Genomic DNA, 15,642 nt, shown 5'->3' with positions numbered 1-15,642 from the left:
AGCATGACAATTCTATTCTACTTAGAAATATAGCAAATTAAATGAACACTATACAATTTGTTCTGTTGAAAGACATATTTCTTTAATATGGATTAGCTCATATGCAATTGGTAAATAGGGGAGTGATGTCAGCATAACATGGAGGGTGTTCTGGCCTATGTCTCAGAATGCTAATATTTTAGATTAAACTATCAGATGTAAACTATTTCACAATTGAGGAGAAAGCCCTAAAAATTAGGGAAATGTAAGAAAATAGCTGAAAAAATTCTACATAAATCACTTTCTTTCCTGCAAAAAGTGCCTTTCTGACATAGTGGCTTCAAGAAATGGGATGATTCTAACATGTGAAACTATCTGGGGAAGCTGCAAATGCAGGAGTAGCAGCTGAGAACAGTGTTCTCATATTAAAAAATTAATGGAGAACAGAATATTTTGATTGAATTTTTAATTTTCATGTAATTAGCTTGTATCAGAAATGAATTCTGCAGGGATTTACATATATGAAAGCAGGAAGCACATGCTCAGGGGTGTAAGATTGCACAGGAGGACTTTAGGTGTGAATGCTAGCCAAGGCTTAACTGTGCTAGTGGATGTATGAGGAATGTGATTATTTTTGTTTGTCTTCTGGTTGCAGAGTCCCATAGGTTTTCACTGGTCACCTGTTTTTCCCATAAACATAGGGCTGTAGAGCAGAAATGCCTATAGTTGGACTAGTAAGACTGGGGTTAGCCTCTCCTAGTGCAAGGAGTAGAGATTATGAAGTGGCAAAGCATTGTAAGCAGATCATCTTATAGGTTTGTTGTGCAGATAAAATGAGATTACATATGTGAAAAAGCTTTAAAAATTTTAAATGATTTCATTTTCTTGTTAGGAAATCTCCCAGGAATAAGTCTCTAGAAACGCTTCTTCATCATTTTTTATTTAACAAACCTTTAGAAAGTGCTACCTCTGTGTGGGGCACTGTACTAGATGCTGAGGGTAAAATGAGAAAAATTGTCATGTTCTTGCCCTCATGGAGCTTACAGTTCAGTGGGGAAGATGGAGTTAAATAAGATGATCACATAAATGATTACTTAATTAAAACCTATAAAGGAAATGAACATGAGATAAGAGTACATATAGTAGAACATTTTGATCTTGAATATGGCAATGCGGAAGTCTCTTGAGGAAGAGCTAGTTATGAATTGGATCAGCCTGAATAGGAGTTGATTATGTGAGTGTATGTGTATATGTATATGCATGCATGCATGCATATATGTGTGTGTGTATATGTGCGTATGTAAAGGCTCATTCCAGACAGGGGTCAGGCTTATTCCAGACAGGGAAGCACTGTGTATAGAGGTTCTATGGCAGAGAAGAGGATCGATGCTTGAGGATTTGAAAAAAGGCCAATGTGCCTGTGGTCCTAGGAAGGGAAGAGTATGGCAGATTCGGTCCATACCTGGCAAAGCCTCACAGTCCATGATAATGAGATTGGGATTAAACATATGAACTGTGGGACTTACTGAAGACTTGTAAATCATAACATCAGATTTGCATTCTGAAAAGATATTTCTTACTGCTGAGAAGAACAGATTATGAAGAGGCAAGAAAGATCTTGTGGAGTCCAAGATCTTGTAGAGTTAGAGCCTATTATAGTAGTCTAGGAACTTTTCCTGGACAGGACTATGCTATCCCTATAACTATGGAATAGGATGGTGACCATGGAAATGCATAGATGTAGGAACTAAAGAGTGGAAATCAACTGGAGAAGCTATATTGTATACTAGAGGCCCGGTACACGAACTTCATGCACTTGGTGGGGGGGGGGGTCCCTTAGCCCAGCCTCTGCCCTCTCGCAGTCTGGGAGCCACTGCTGCTGCACTCGCCAGCTGTGAGCCTGGCATCTGGCTGAGCGGTGCTCCCTCCCCCCCACCGTGGGAGCACACTGCCCCCACCCCACCGTGGGAGCACACTGACCACCAGGGGGCAGCTCCTGAGTTAAGCGTCTGCCCCCTGGTGGTCATTGTGCATCATAGTGAGCAGTTGTTCTGCCATCGGATTGAAAGCAGCTCTCCGACATCCCCCAAGGGGTCCCAGATTGCGAAAGGGTGCAGGCCAGGCTGAGGGACCCCACCAGTACATGATTGGGGAGGTTGGCCAGCCGGGAAGGGACTACGGAGGGCTCCAGGGCATGTCCAGCCTGTGTCACTCAGTCCTGACTGGCCAGACCCCAGCAACAAGCTAACCTACCTGTGGGAGCGTCTGCCCCCGGGTGGTCATTACATGTCATAGTAACTGGTCGACTGGTCGACTGTCTGCCCCCAGGTGGTCAGTGCCCATCATAGTGAGTGGTTGAGGGGCCTTAGCATATCATTAGCATATTATGCTTTGATTGGTTGAACGGCTGACCGGACGACCGGACACTTAGCATATTAGGCTTTTATTATATAGGATAAGGGGTTATTGAAATACAATAAAGATAACATCTAGGTTTTTGCTTTGAGAAAGTGAATGATAGTGGTGATATTCACTGAGTTGAGCATTAGATTTTGGGGGAAAGATAGTGAATTTGATCTTGGTTGTGTGACTGAGGTACCTTGAAGATTTCCAAGTGAAGATGTTGAGGAGCATATTAGACATATAGGTCTAGAGTTCAGACGAAAGGTTTGGCTTGGCTTGGAGTAATAAATTCACAAGATATCTGCATTAGTTGCTAATTGAATCTATGTGCACTGATGAAATTATTGATGGAGAGAGTATAGACTGAAAAAAAAGGCTGAGCATCATTGTACCTCTAAGAACTAGTTAGAGGAATATGAGACGGCAGATTTTATGTATTCTTCCTCCTCTTTTTGTTGTATAGAAGCAATACAATTTCTCCTTAATAATTAGGATCAATTACCCTAGAAATATAGAGACTTCATTCTTTGCCAACTAAGTTGTGTGAAGAATTAAATATGGCTGGGTAGCAGTCTCAGGCTCCAGTTAAAAGAAAGTCTTGCTCTGTTTCCTAGTGGAAGGATTACCTTGTTGGGAAACAAGACAACAAAAACAGTGGAGCATAAAGATATTGGAATATGGGAAGTGAACACTTTGCAAATAGGCTATTAGGGATAATAGTGAAGGGAATCACTTCCACTTCCACCATCTAATTCCCAGAAACCATGTGTCATTTGCTGGTTCAGAGCATGTATTGTATTTTTAGAAGAGTACTTATGGTAGACATTTTGGTACATTACATCCCCTCCTCCCCCACCTTGAGGAATAAAACACTAATTCCGCCAGCTGCTGGGAGTACTATTGACAGAGAACCCTTAGCTTTCAGCCCCTTTCAAGGAATGCCTCAGCTGAAGAAGGCTACCTCTCCTATGGTCACATTTCCTTCCCAGTACCTACTGAATTGAATGACTGGTTATCATGGGGGGTAAAAGGCCCAGTCCTCTTGATGCAACTCTAGACACTCTCATCTTCAGCACTCCCCACAGGGTTAGCTGAGGGTTCTATTGGGCTTGCATGGCAGCTCAACTTCTATCTCTGTGTAATCCTGCTTCCTTTCATCTCTTTCACAGGCATTAATTCCAAGACTTCTTACATGCTAATCACCTTGTCAGAGTCAGTTTCATGAAGAATCCAACCTGCAAGAGTCTGTTGCCCACAAGGTAACACTGCTGGCTGTGTAACTGAGTCTTCAATGGGCTAGTCCTCTGTTCCATCTGACTGGATGGTCAAGGTAAGACCAATGAATCCTGTGGATGAGAGCTTATTTGATCCTTTTGCTGAGGAACATTTTCCCCTTTTATTTATTTTTTATTTTTTTTTATTGTTTAAAGTATTACATATGGTAGTACATATATCTCCTTTTTTTCTCCATTGACCTTCCCCCAGCCTCCCCTACCCCCTGTCGCATGCCTCATCCCACCCCCACAGTGTCCTGTGTCCATTGCTGTGCTTATATGCATGTATACAAGTCCTTTGGCTGATCTATTTCCCTCCCTCCGCAACACTCCCAAGCCTTCCCGCTGTAATTTGACAGTCTGTTCGGTGCTTTACTGCCTCTGTATCTATTTGTTCATCAGGTTATAATGTTCTTTATTTTCCATAAATGAGTGAGATCATGTGGTATTTTTGTCATTGCCTGGCTTATTTCACTTAACATAATGCTCTCCAGGTCTATCCATGCTGCTGCAAATGGTAAGAATTCCTTCTTTTTTATAGCAGGGTAGTATTCCATTGTGTAGATGTACCATAGTTTTCTAATCCACTCATCTGCTGATGGGCATTTAGGCTGTTCAAATCTTAGCTATGGTGAATTGTGCTGCTATGAACATAGGGGTGCATATATCCTTTCTGATTGGTGTTTCTAGTTTCTTGAGATATATTCCTAGAAGTGGGATTACTAGGTCAAATGGGAGCTCCATTTTTAGGTTTTTTTTTTAGGAAACTCCATACTGTTCTTCACAGTGGCTGCACCAGTCTACATTCCGACCAGCAGTGCACGAGAGTTCCTTTTTTTCTGCATCTTCACCAGCACTTGTTGTTTGTTGATGATTGCCATTCTGACAGGTGTGAGATGGTACCGCATTGTTATTTTGATTTGCATCTCTTGGATAAATAGTGACTTTGAGCATGTTTTCATGTGTCTCTTGGCCTTCCTTCTGTCTTCTTTCGAAAAGATTCTATTTAGGTCCATTGCCCATTTTTTTATTGGATCATTTATCTTCCTTTTATTAAGTTGTATAAGTTCCCTGTAGATGTTGGAGATTAAACCTTTATCAGTGATAACATTTGCAAATATGTTCTCCCATACAGTGGGCTTTCTTGTTGTTTTGTTGATGGTTTATTTTGCTGTGCAAAAGCTTTTTATTTTGATATAGTCCCATTTGTTTATTTTCTCTTTAGTTTCCATTGCCCTAGAAGCGGTATCGGTAAAGAAATTGCTTTGGGATATGTCTGAGATTTCTCTGCCTGTGGATTCCTCTAGTATTTTTAGGGTTTCCCGTCTTATGTTTAAGACCTTTATCCATTTTGAGTTTATTTTTGTGTATGGTGTAAGTTGGTGATCTAGTTTCATTTTTTTGCATGTATCTGTCCAATTTTCCCAACACCATTTACTGAAGAGACTGTCTTGACTCCATTGTATGTCCATGCCTCCTTTGTCAAATATTGAGCATAGTGGTTTGGGTCAATCTCTGGGTTCTCTATTCTATTCCATTGGTCTATATGTCTGTTCTTGTGCCAGTACCAGGCTGTTCTGAGAACAAAGGCCTAGTAAAACAGCTTGAAATCTGGTATTGAGATCCCACCTACTTTGTTCTTCTTTCTCAGGATTTCAGTGGCTATTCGGGGTCTTTTTTTATTCCAGATGAATTTTTGGAGAGTTTTTTCTAGGTCTGTGAAACATGCCGTTGGTATTTTAATGGGGAGTGGCATTGAATCTATAGATTGCTTTGGGTAGTATGGACATTTTAATGATGTTGACTCTACCAATCCATGAACATGGTATATTCTTCCATCTGTTTATGTCTTCCTCTATCTCTTTTTTCAGTGTTCTATAGTTTTCCGCTTATAGGTCTTTTACCTCCTTAGTTAAGTTTATTCCTAGGTATCTTAATTTTTTTGGTGCAATGGTAAATGAGATTGCTTTTTTAGTCTCTCTTTCTGTAAGTTCACTGTTGGTGTATAGAAATGCCATAGATTTCTTGGCGTTAATTTTGTATCCTGCTACATTGCCAAATTCATTTATTAAGTCTAATAGTTTTTTGATGGAGTCTTTCGGGTTTTTTAATTACAATATCATGTCTTCTGCGAATAAGGACAGTTTTACTTCTTCTTTTCCAATTTGGATGCCTTTTATTTCTTCTTCTTGTCTAATTGCAATGGCTAATACTTCCAGTACTATGTTGAACAGGAGTGGTAAGTGTGGGCATCCCTGTCTTGTTCCTGTACTTAGGGGAAATGGTTTTAGTTTTTGCCCATTGAGTATGATGTTGGCTGTGGGTTTATCATATATGGCTTTTATTATGTTGAGGTATGATCCTTCTATTCCCACCTTGCTGAGGGTTTTTATCAAAAATGGGTGTTGGATTTTGTCAAATGCTTTTTATGCATCAATTGATATGACTATGTGATTTTTATCTCTCACTTTGTTTATGTGATGGATCACGTTTATTGATTTGCAGATATTGTACCATCCTTGAATTCCTGGGATAAATCCAACTTGGTCATGGTGTATGATCTTTCTGATGTACTGCTGGATCCGATTTGCTAAAATTTTGTTGAGGATTTTGGCATCTGTGTTCATGAGGGATATTGGCCTGTAATTCTCTTTCATTGTGTTGTCTTTATCTGGTTTTGGTATTAGGGTGATGCTGGCTTCATAGAATGAGCTTGGAAGTATTGCGTCTTCTTGAATTTTTTGGAATAGTCTGAGGAGGATATGTTTTAGTTCTTCCGTGAAAGTTTGGTAAAACTCCCCTGTGAAGCTGTCTGGCCCCAGGCTTTTGTATGCTGGAAGCTTTTTGATGACTGCTTCAATTTCTTCCATAGTCATTGGCCTGTTGAGATGTTTAGATTCTTCCTGATTGAGTTTTGGAAGGTTGTATTTTTCTAGAAATATGTCCATTTCCTCCAGGTTGTCCAGTTTGTTGGAACAGAGTTGTTCATAGTATTTTTTAACTATCCTTTATATTTCGGTGGGGTCTGTTGTTATTTCTCCTCTTTCATTTCTGATGTTGTTTATTTGGGTCCTCTCTTTTTGCTTCTTGGTGAGCCTGGCTAGAGGTTCATCAATCTTGTTTATCCTTTCAAAGAACCAGCTCTTGGTTTTGTTGATCTTTTGTATTTTTTTTTTTTTTTTTGGTCTCTATGTCATTTATCTCTGCTCTCATCTTTATTATTTCCTTCCTTTTGCTTACACTGGGCTTTTCTTATTGCTCTCTTTCTAACTCTTTGAGTTGTAGGGTTAGGTAATTTATTACCATTGTTTCTTGTTTTTTTGCAGTAGGCTTGTAGAGCTATGAACTTCCCTCTCAAGACTGCTTTCGCTGTGTCTCATAGATTTTGGATTGTTGTGTTTTCATTGTTGTTTGTTGCCATGATGTGTTTTATTTCTTCTTTGACCTCTCTGGTAACCCAGTCTTTGTTTAATAGGATGCTATTTAGTCTCCATGTGTTTGATTTTTTGGGGTTGTTTTTATTGTAGTTGATTTCCAGTTTTATGCCACTGTGGTCTGAGAAGATGCTTGATATGATTTCTATCTTCTTGAATTTGAAGAGACTTTGCCTATGTCCCAACATATGGTCTATCTTTGAAAATGACCCAGGTGCACTTGAGAAGAATGTATATTCTGTGGCTTTGGGGTGAAATGTTCTGAAAATGTCAATTAATTCCCTCTGGTCTAGTGAGTCATTTAGGATTGATGATTCTTTGCTGATTTTATGTTTAGAAGATTTGTCCAATGGTGATAGTGAGGTATTAAAGTCTCCTACTATGATTGTATTGCTGTCAATCTCTCCCTTGATATCCTCCAGGAGATTTTTTATGTATTTGGGTGCTCCTGTATTGGGTGCATATATGTTTACCAGAGTTATTTCTTCTTGTTGGATTGCTCCCTTTAGTATTATGAAGTGGCCTTCCTTATCTCTTTTATGTCCTTCACTTTGAGATCTAATTTGTCAGATATAAGTATTGCTACCCCCGCTTTTTTTTCATTTCCATTCACCTGAAAACCTTTTTCCATCCCTTCACCTCAGTCTGTGTTCGTCTTTTTTCTGAGGTGGGTTTCTTATAGACAGCATATATATGGGTCATGTTTTCTTATCCAATCCGTTACCCTATGTCTTTTGATTGGGGCATTTAATACATTTACATTTAAAGTTATTATTGATAAGTACTTGTTTGTCGCCATTTTTATTCTTTACCCCTGTTTTCTTTCTTTGCTTCCTATTTCTTCTTTTTACAGTGCACCCTTTAGTATTTCTTGCATTGCTGATTTAGTGTTAATAAATTCCCTTAGTCCTTTTTTGTCTGTGAAGCTCCTGATTTCACCTTCAATTTTGATTGATAGCCTTGCTGGGTACAGTATTCTTGGATTCAGACCCTTCTTTCACATGACTTTGTATATTTCATTCCATTCCCTTCTGGCCTGATGTGTTTCTGTTGAGATATCAGTCGCTAGTCTGATGGGGGATCCTTTGTAAGTAACTTTCTGTCTCTCTCTGGTCGCTTGTAAGATTCTTACTTTGTTGTTGGTGTTTGCCAATTAATCATAATGTGCCTTGGTGTCAGTCTTTTGGCGTTCATTTTGCTTGGGACTCTGTGAGCTTCTTGGATTAGTGTGGGTTTTTTCTTCCCTATATCAGGGAAGTTTTCTGTCATTATTTCTTCAAACAGGTTTTCTATTCCTTGCTCAGTTTCCTCTCCTTCTGGAACCCCTATTATGTGGATGTTGTTTTGTTTCTTGTTGTCCCAAAATTTCCTTAGGCAAACTGCGGCTCGTGAGCCACATGCGGCTCTTTGGACCCTTGAGTGTGGCTCTTCCACAAAATAGCACAGCCTGGGCAAGTCTATTTTCAAGAAGTGGCATTCGAAGAAGTTTAAGTTTAAAAAATTTGGCTTTCAAAAGTAATGTCAATCATTGTACTGTTGATATTTGGCTCTGTTGACTAATGAGTTTGCCGACCACTGCCTTGGGCTCTCCTCCTGCTTTTTAATTTTTTTTTAGAAGCTGCTCTACTTGGGTATTTTTTCCTACCATGTCTTCTAGCTCACTGATGCGGTCCTCTGCTTCTTCTAGTCTACTCTTGATGTTTTCTATTGAGTTCTTTACAGCAGCAATGTCATTTTTCATTTCTTCTTGATTCTTCATTTCCTCTTGGTTCTTACACATATTGTCGAATTTGTCTTCCATTCTTTTCAGCCACCTTATGACCATTTCTCTGAATTCTTTCTCTGACAGGTTGCTTGCCTCCATTTTGTTTACTTCCTTTTCTGGTGATGCCTGCTTTTCTTTCATATGCAGTCTGTTTCTTTGTCTCCCCATGTTCTCTCTTCTCTGTATGTCTGGTTATGTAGTTCTCTCTCTCCTTTCCATGTGGGAGTGTGGAGCTCCTCTGAATCTGGGTGCTTGTGCCACTTGGGGACCAATGTTCTCGGGTTTGCAGCTGTTCGGTGGGTGCTGTATTTGTAGATTCCCCAGGCTTTTCAGGCTCCCGATAACATCCACATTCCCCTTCAAGATGGCGTGGTCTCCGCATCCAAGCTGGTCGCTCTGGGACGGAACCCAGCAGCAGTGGGGACTGCCCGGTCGGGGGAGCCTGTCCGACAGTCCCCCACAGTCTCCTGGAGTATATCTGTCCCTCAACTCACCAACAAACACTCCCCGTGCGACCACATGCTCTCCCTTTGTTTTCTCACTCACACACTATCTTGCAGTCTGCCTTCCCGTTGGCAGCCATCTTCCTTCCCCATTTTTCCCTTTTAGATGCAATGGCATGTAGAATAACATGAGGGAAAGTAGACATTCCCTAAGTCCATATTTGTTGGTGCTAGCAGAAGCATGTGGGCAGGGAAGGCACAGTTGTGTACTGAATAGATAATGCATTCCAGTAATGACAAATCAGTGCCCCTTCCACATGGAAAAGATCCAATGTAAGTAACCTGCCACATAGAGCCACTTCCAGGACTCTGCATTTTATGGGGAAGATAGGCAGTGCATTCCAATTAAACTTATGTTCCAAATATGTTCAGAATGCTTATTTGGAATTATCTTCAGAGTTTTTAGAGGCATATATATTTTCCTTTCCCTCAATCCATATAACTACTATAGATATGTCATACCTAATATGTAGATATTATATATTGTACCTGTTATACCTTTGATATAAGTATTTTTTTCAGATTCTAAACCTAAATCTTTTATCAGTCAGCTTCAACAATCTTTGGTGATTACTGACCACTTTTGGCATTCCCTAATGTTTTTTGATCTTCATGTGATTAGAATGATATAAAAAAGGAAATACACCAAAATTTTAGACCAAAATAATGAATTTGTGATATTTTTTTCTTTTTTCTGAATTTGCAAAATTTCTATTATGAGAGGGTATCTCTTTTATAGTGGTGGGGGTTGGGGGGAGGGAGAGATTGATCCTCTTCCCCCAAACAAAAGAAGGCTATTTGCTTTCTTTCTTCCTTCCTTCCTTCCCTCCCTCCCTCCCTCCCTCCCTCCCTCCCTCCCTCCCTCCCTCCCTCCCTCCTTTCTTTCTTTCTTTCTTTCTTTCTTTCTTTCTTTCTTTCTTTCTTTCTTTCTTTCTTTCAAGGTATATTATGTTCTAAATCATTTAAATAATTCTCTAAAGAGATGGCTTACCGTTTTTGTTTTTCCCAACTTTTGTTCCTGGTGGGAATTTAACATCTGTGTGTGCAGGTGTGGTTGAGAACAGCATGGGAACAGCAGTTTCTTTACACTCAGTAGTGGTGACATTTGAATATTTTAATAAGTTTTTATTATGTTGCTGGCTATTCTTATCAGTTGCTAGAAGGAGAAATACCTAGGCAATGATTTAAGAATATATTCTTACCATACTGTTTTTCTTCTTTTCATTAAATGACATGTAATTTTCTCTTACATTAGCACAAGGCAATTGTCTTATTACTTTGTTACCACAATTACTGAAATACTCATTTTATATATAATGTAATAAATAATAAAAAGTTTGTATGCTGTATTTACTATACACATTCTTGAGGGATGTGTAATTTCAGTGTGACATCTCTCCGTTTTCCCACAATGGTTTCATATCAATCATTCATCAATGAATGTTCATCAGAAGGCATTCCTAGAGAAGTGAGTAGTTGAACTTTACATAAATTTCAGTGTTTTGTGAGTAAGGATGAGTTAAATGAGTTTGCTGCAGTCTTCAGCTTGGAGTGAAGGAGGAGTACCCATTGCTGTGGCTTAAGGCTGAATAGGCTAAAGCCCCCTGCAAAATGTAACTGGATTTTGAAGAATTCCACCAATTAATCAAGGCTGAAGATTTCTTTACTTGATCTTTTAGAATGTTTTTTAATAACATAAGTAGTTCATTAAGCACATCTTATCTTTTTTTAAAAATCTAGTAGTTTAATATTTACTGACCTCAAGTAATTCAGGATATACTATGGAGATTTCTTACAGCTTCCAAATTCCATGATTTGGGACATTTTTATTGCCAACACAACCGTACCATGGAATCAGGGTTTAATCAGGGTTTACCCATGGTTACACAAGAGGACATTCTTTTTTATCCTATTCACTAGCAGACAATTGATCTCTTTAAATGTTCTATGAGGAATGTAGTTATAAGATCATATTTTTAAAATATACAACTGGCCTGGCCGGGTGACTCAGTTGGTTGGATCATCATCCTGTATACCAAAAAGATTGCGAGTTTGATCCCCAGTTGGGGCATGTACTGGAGGCAACCGATAGATGTTTCTCTCACATTGATGTTTCTCTCTCTCTCTCTCTCTCTCTCTCTCTCTCTCTCTCTCTCATTCTCTCTCCTTATCAGTAGACATATCCTTTGGTGAGGATTAAAAAGAAAAGGCACAATTGGTTAAACCTTTTTTGTAGCAATTGTATTTTCTATTTTTAGGTACTGAAACTTCTGGAACTTGATAAACTTTTGTAACTAAAAAATAAATGATTTTTCTAACATGAGATTCCTCTTATAAAGTGGAGTTTCATCAACTCCTAGCTGTTCTGTTGAGCTTTGCTGGCACAAAGACACCTGAATCCCATTTTCCAACCTAAAATAGCATTTTTGTCCTTGCCTAGCATAATGGGGTTGATGAAGAGTTGCTTTGTTTCCAGAAAGCAGGAGAACTGCTTTGGTGAACTAGTGCATAGGAACACACAATGCACTGCCACATTTCTTTAGGTGGGAAGGATTTATGCTCAGTTCTAAAAGGGGCTCATATCTGTTATTAACCTATATTTTTTATGAGGCCTTAATCAAACTATACCAGGTCCACAGCAGAAATTTTAAGCAATTTACTTTTGAATAGATATAAAAGCTTTTAAGTGCTGGAATAAGCAACAATTAGACTCAACATAGGCTGTTCCAGATTTTTCCCAAACAGAACTGGCATCAACTTCACCAGCTTAAACTGGGCTTCTGTTGTTGGAAATGAAAAGCAAATCAGGAGGCATCAAATGTAATTCCATTTTGAATATACCAACTCTTAGTTGCTCTGCTCTAGCAACTGGAGACTCTGAAGAAATTGTAAGTTAAAGGAGAGAAAATGTAATTATGTCTCTGTGGGTTTGTAAGAGCCTGTTATGTTAGTAAAATTCTGCTTTTTAAAAGTAAGCCTTCGTACAAGGCAGGCTTTTAGAAATTTTCACTCTAGTAAATTGCAGCAGAATATTTTTCTTCAATTGTCTACTAGATGCAGGAGTTTCAGTTAACCTCTATCTTCATGATGTCTTTAAAATTTCCAACAATATCTTTTATCACCAGTTTATGAATGGTGTGAAGGCATTTAAATTGAGTGATTCATTGACAATGTGCTAATAAATGTTGGTATTTAAAAATGTAAAATAATCAGAAGGCTTATTTTAGGACATACAATTGTGAGAGGGTGGTGTGCTACACAGTGTGTGCTAATTATAGTGGTAAATCCAACTAGACAGAGTCACAAACATTGTTTCTTAGTAAGAAAGTACAGACTTTGACTCTATTGCTCCTAAATATGGACCACAGCACTAGGAGGTTTCTTTGAGGAGTACATAGAGTCATAAGGAAACCCAACAAGAGCTGTTAACTTTCAAAATGGCTGAAAAAGTGCCATGAAATTCAACCTTGCTTTGTGTTGTGAGATGTCACACAAAGAAAACCTTAAAACAATTTGTATGGGTAAATGAAAAAAAGAGGAAAGATGCAAAAGTAAAAAAATGAGAAGTGGATACACAGGTCTTTGAATGAGACTTAAAATGAATGAAGGAGCAGGCAGAAGGAACCTGTGTCTGTGGCACAGAAATGCTTGGACCTTGCACCTGAAAGGTTAACAAATGTGAAGCCACTCAGAGAGGCATGATGACACATTTGGCCACATCACCCTGACTGATTCACAGTTGTGGAAATATTAGGAGGTTTCATAAGGGCAGCCAAAAATCAATCTGAGAATCTCAGAACATTGTATTGAGGAAAAGAAAATAGTTGAATATATGGAATTGAAGATTATTTCCAAAGTCATTTACAATGCTACATATGCACACACAGAAAAAATACAAGAAAAGAAATATTGCCTAGAAAATCAGATTATATATATAAAATTCATTTTTAATAATTTCACCATTTTTTCACATATAGTGATTACTGTATCAATTTAAATTTTGGAAATAGAATTAGGGAAGCCTGGCCCTGGGTAACTGGGTAAGAACGAATGTTAGTAAAACTCTTTGCTCTCTAGTCCTTGCTTTCTGGTCACTGGTCTTTCACTTTGACTCTTATTTTTAATCACTCAGTATCCTCATGGTGTCCACATCAGTTCCAGCTCCCCCTTCTGGGGCTCATGTGTCTTTCTACCCTCTTTATATATGACTCTTCTCTCTCTCTCTCTCTCTCTCTCTCTCTCTCTCTCTCTCTCTCTCTCTCTCATTTATTCATTAATTCATTCAATTCTTTCACACAAAAATATATGTTTCTATATATCCTTTCTTCTATTTCCCTTATCCTAAAATGGGTCAATATTTTATCCCCCATTCCTTTAGCTTCAGAGCAGTTGGATAATCTGACACACTAATTCTCCAAAAGGCATTATTGCATTTTGATGGATTGTTTTGTATCTCCCAGGGAATTATTAAATATACGGTATTATTTTTCTTACCAAAATATTAATTCTTGCTTTAATGAAAGAGGAGGTGGTTTTGAGCAGGGAGACATACAATAATCACCTCATATCATACATGTGACAGCCAATTCTACCTATATTCAAATAGCCTTGGATTTAGAAAAGGTGGTTCCAAAGGTTCCATTATGGTTATGGATATGCCTGGGTCCTAGTCACTATAAGCTATGTATGCACAGTTAGAACCATGCTTTTTAGCCTGAGAACAACCTGTGTTGTTCAAGGATCAACTGTACTTTCCTATTAGAAATTAAAACTGGAATTGAATAGGCCAACTCTACTTTATCGACGAGAGAGTCTTTTAGATCACAGAAACCCTTGTTTTCAGCAACACATCCTTCATTAGGAATCCTGTGGTTGAACACCTGCCATCATTTCTGGAATTTAAAATCTTCCAAGGTATTTAATGAATACTGAGTATTTTGTCTCTCTGAGGGATAAACTCCTTTCTCCCTGAATGAACATAAGCAAGGGAAGCTAGCTAGTATTTTGCCTGAAGAGAAATCTGTAGAAAGTGAGATTGGAGCTTTTAGGAGTTAAGGTCCTTCTTAGCTGAAAGCCTTGTCTCATGCCTCTCTAAAACAGTCCTGGGTTGTCCTGGCTGGTGTAGCTCAGTTGGTTGAGTGTCATCCTGTCCCATGCATCGGAAGGTTGGTGTTTTGATTCCTGGTCAGGGCCACATGATCAGGTTGTGGGTTGTTTGGTCCCTGATGGTTGATGTTTCTTTCTCTGTCTCTTCTCCTCCCTCCTTCCCTCCCTCCTTCCCTCCCTCCCTTCCTCCCTTCTTCTTCCTTCCTCTCTCTCTAAAAATCAATTGAAAAAAACATACTGCCAAGAGTTCTTAAAAACAAATAGTCCTGGGTAGTAAAATGTGCATTTCTGTGGGGTTTCTCTTTATTTAGAAGCAGCTTCTAGTATCTTGGGTTTGTTGTCTCTTCAAACTGTCTCACTCTGCCAGGTTCTTCCTCTATTTCCTATGAGTCTCTCAGCTCTTAAAACTCTTTTTTATTTCTTGTGACTTTCCCAAAAGACAGTTCCTCAGCCACATCCTCTAAGATAACCTGTTTGTTTTTTTAACAGCTCTTCTTTTCTACAGTTCTAAGTGGCCACTTTTTTGAGGGCATTGTTCAGAGTCCTCTAGATTAGCTCTGGGGAAGCAAATCTGTATAAATACCATCATCATCTTAACTGCCCCCTCAGCAACTTTCTGTTTTTCTATGAGACAGAGGAATGGCCTGTTGATTTCTCCTTTGGCTCAGAGTGTATTCATAGATACCAAAAGGATTCCAGGATGCTCTGATTCTCTATGTGGTGGATAATTCAGGACTCTAAGGAGCTTGGCACAACCCTCCAATTTATATTTACTTCTTTGGGCAAAGCAACACATAACAAATCAAGACTCAGAAGCAGCTCTGGGCTTATCATAGTTCCCTGAGGTAATTATGCAAAGTAAACTCTAATAAAGAGCATGGGTTATACACATAAGAGAAGCTTAAATCCATGCTTCATTTAAGCTCATTGTGGGAAGCAGATATTTGGTGGTTTATTTTCTTTTCCCTGTGGACTAAAGGATTAGTATTCATTTCATTTCAGGGTTCTTCAAGGAGAGACAGTTAAATGATGAAGAAAATCACATCCTGAAGGATGACAGGTGGTCTTGTACCTTGCACTTTTTGAGTGTGTATGGGTGTAGTTTTCACTGTCTAATCCTTCAAAGCTATGAAGTGGGAGGGATTCTAATCAAGGACACTTCTATGGAAAGGAGACAC

Source organism: Plecotus auritus (genome assembly GCF_963455305.1).
Source record: "Plecotus auritus genome assembly, chromosome: 3".
Lineage (NCBI taxonomy): Eukaryota > Metazoa > Chordata > Mammalia > Chiroptera > Vespertilionidae > Plecotus > Plecotus auritus.
Note: the sequence above shows the minus strand (reverse complement) of the source record.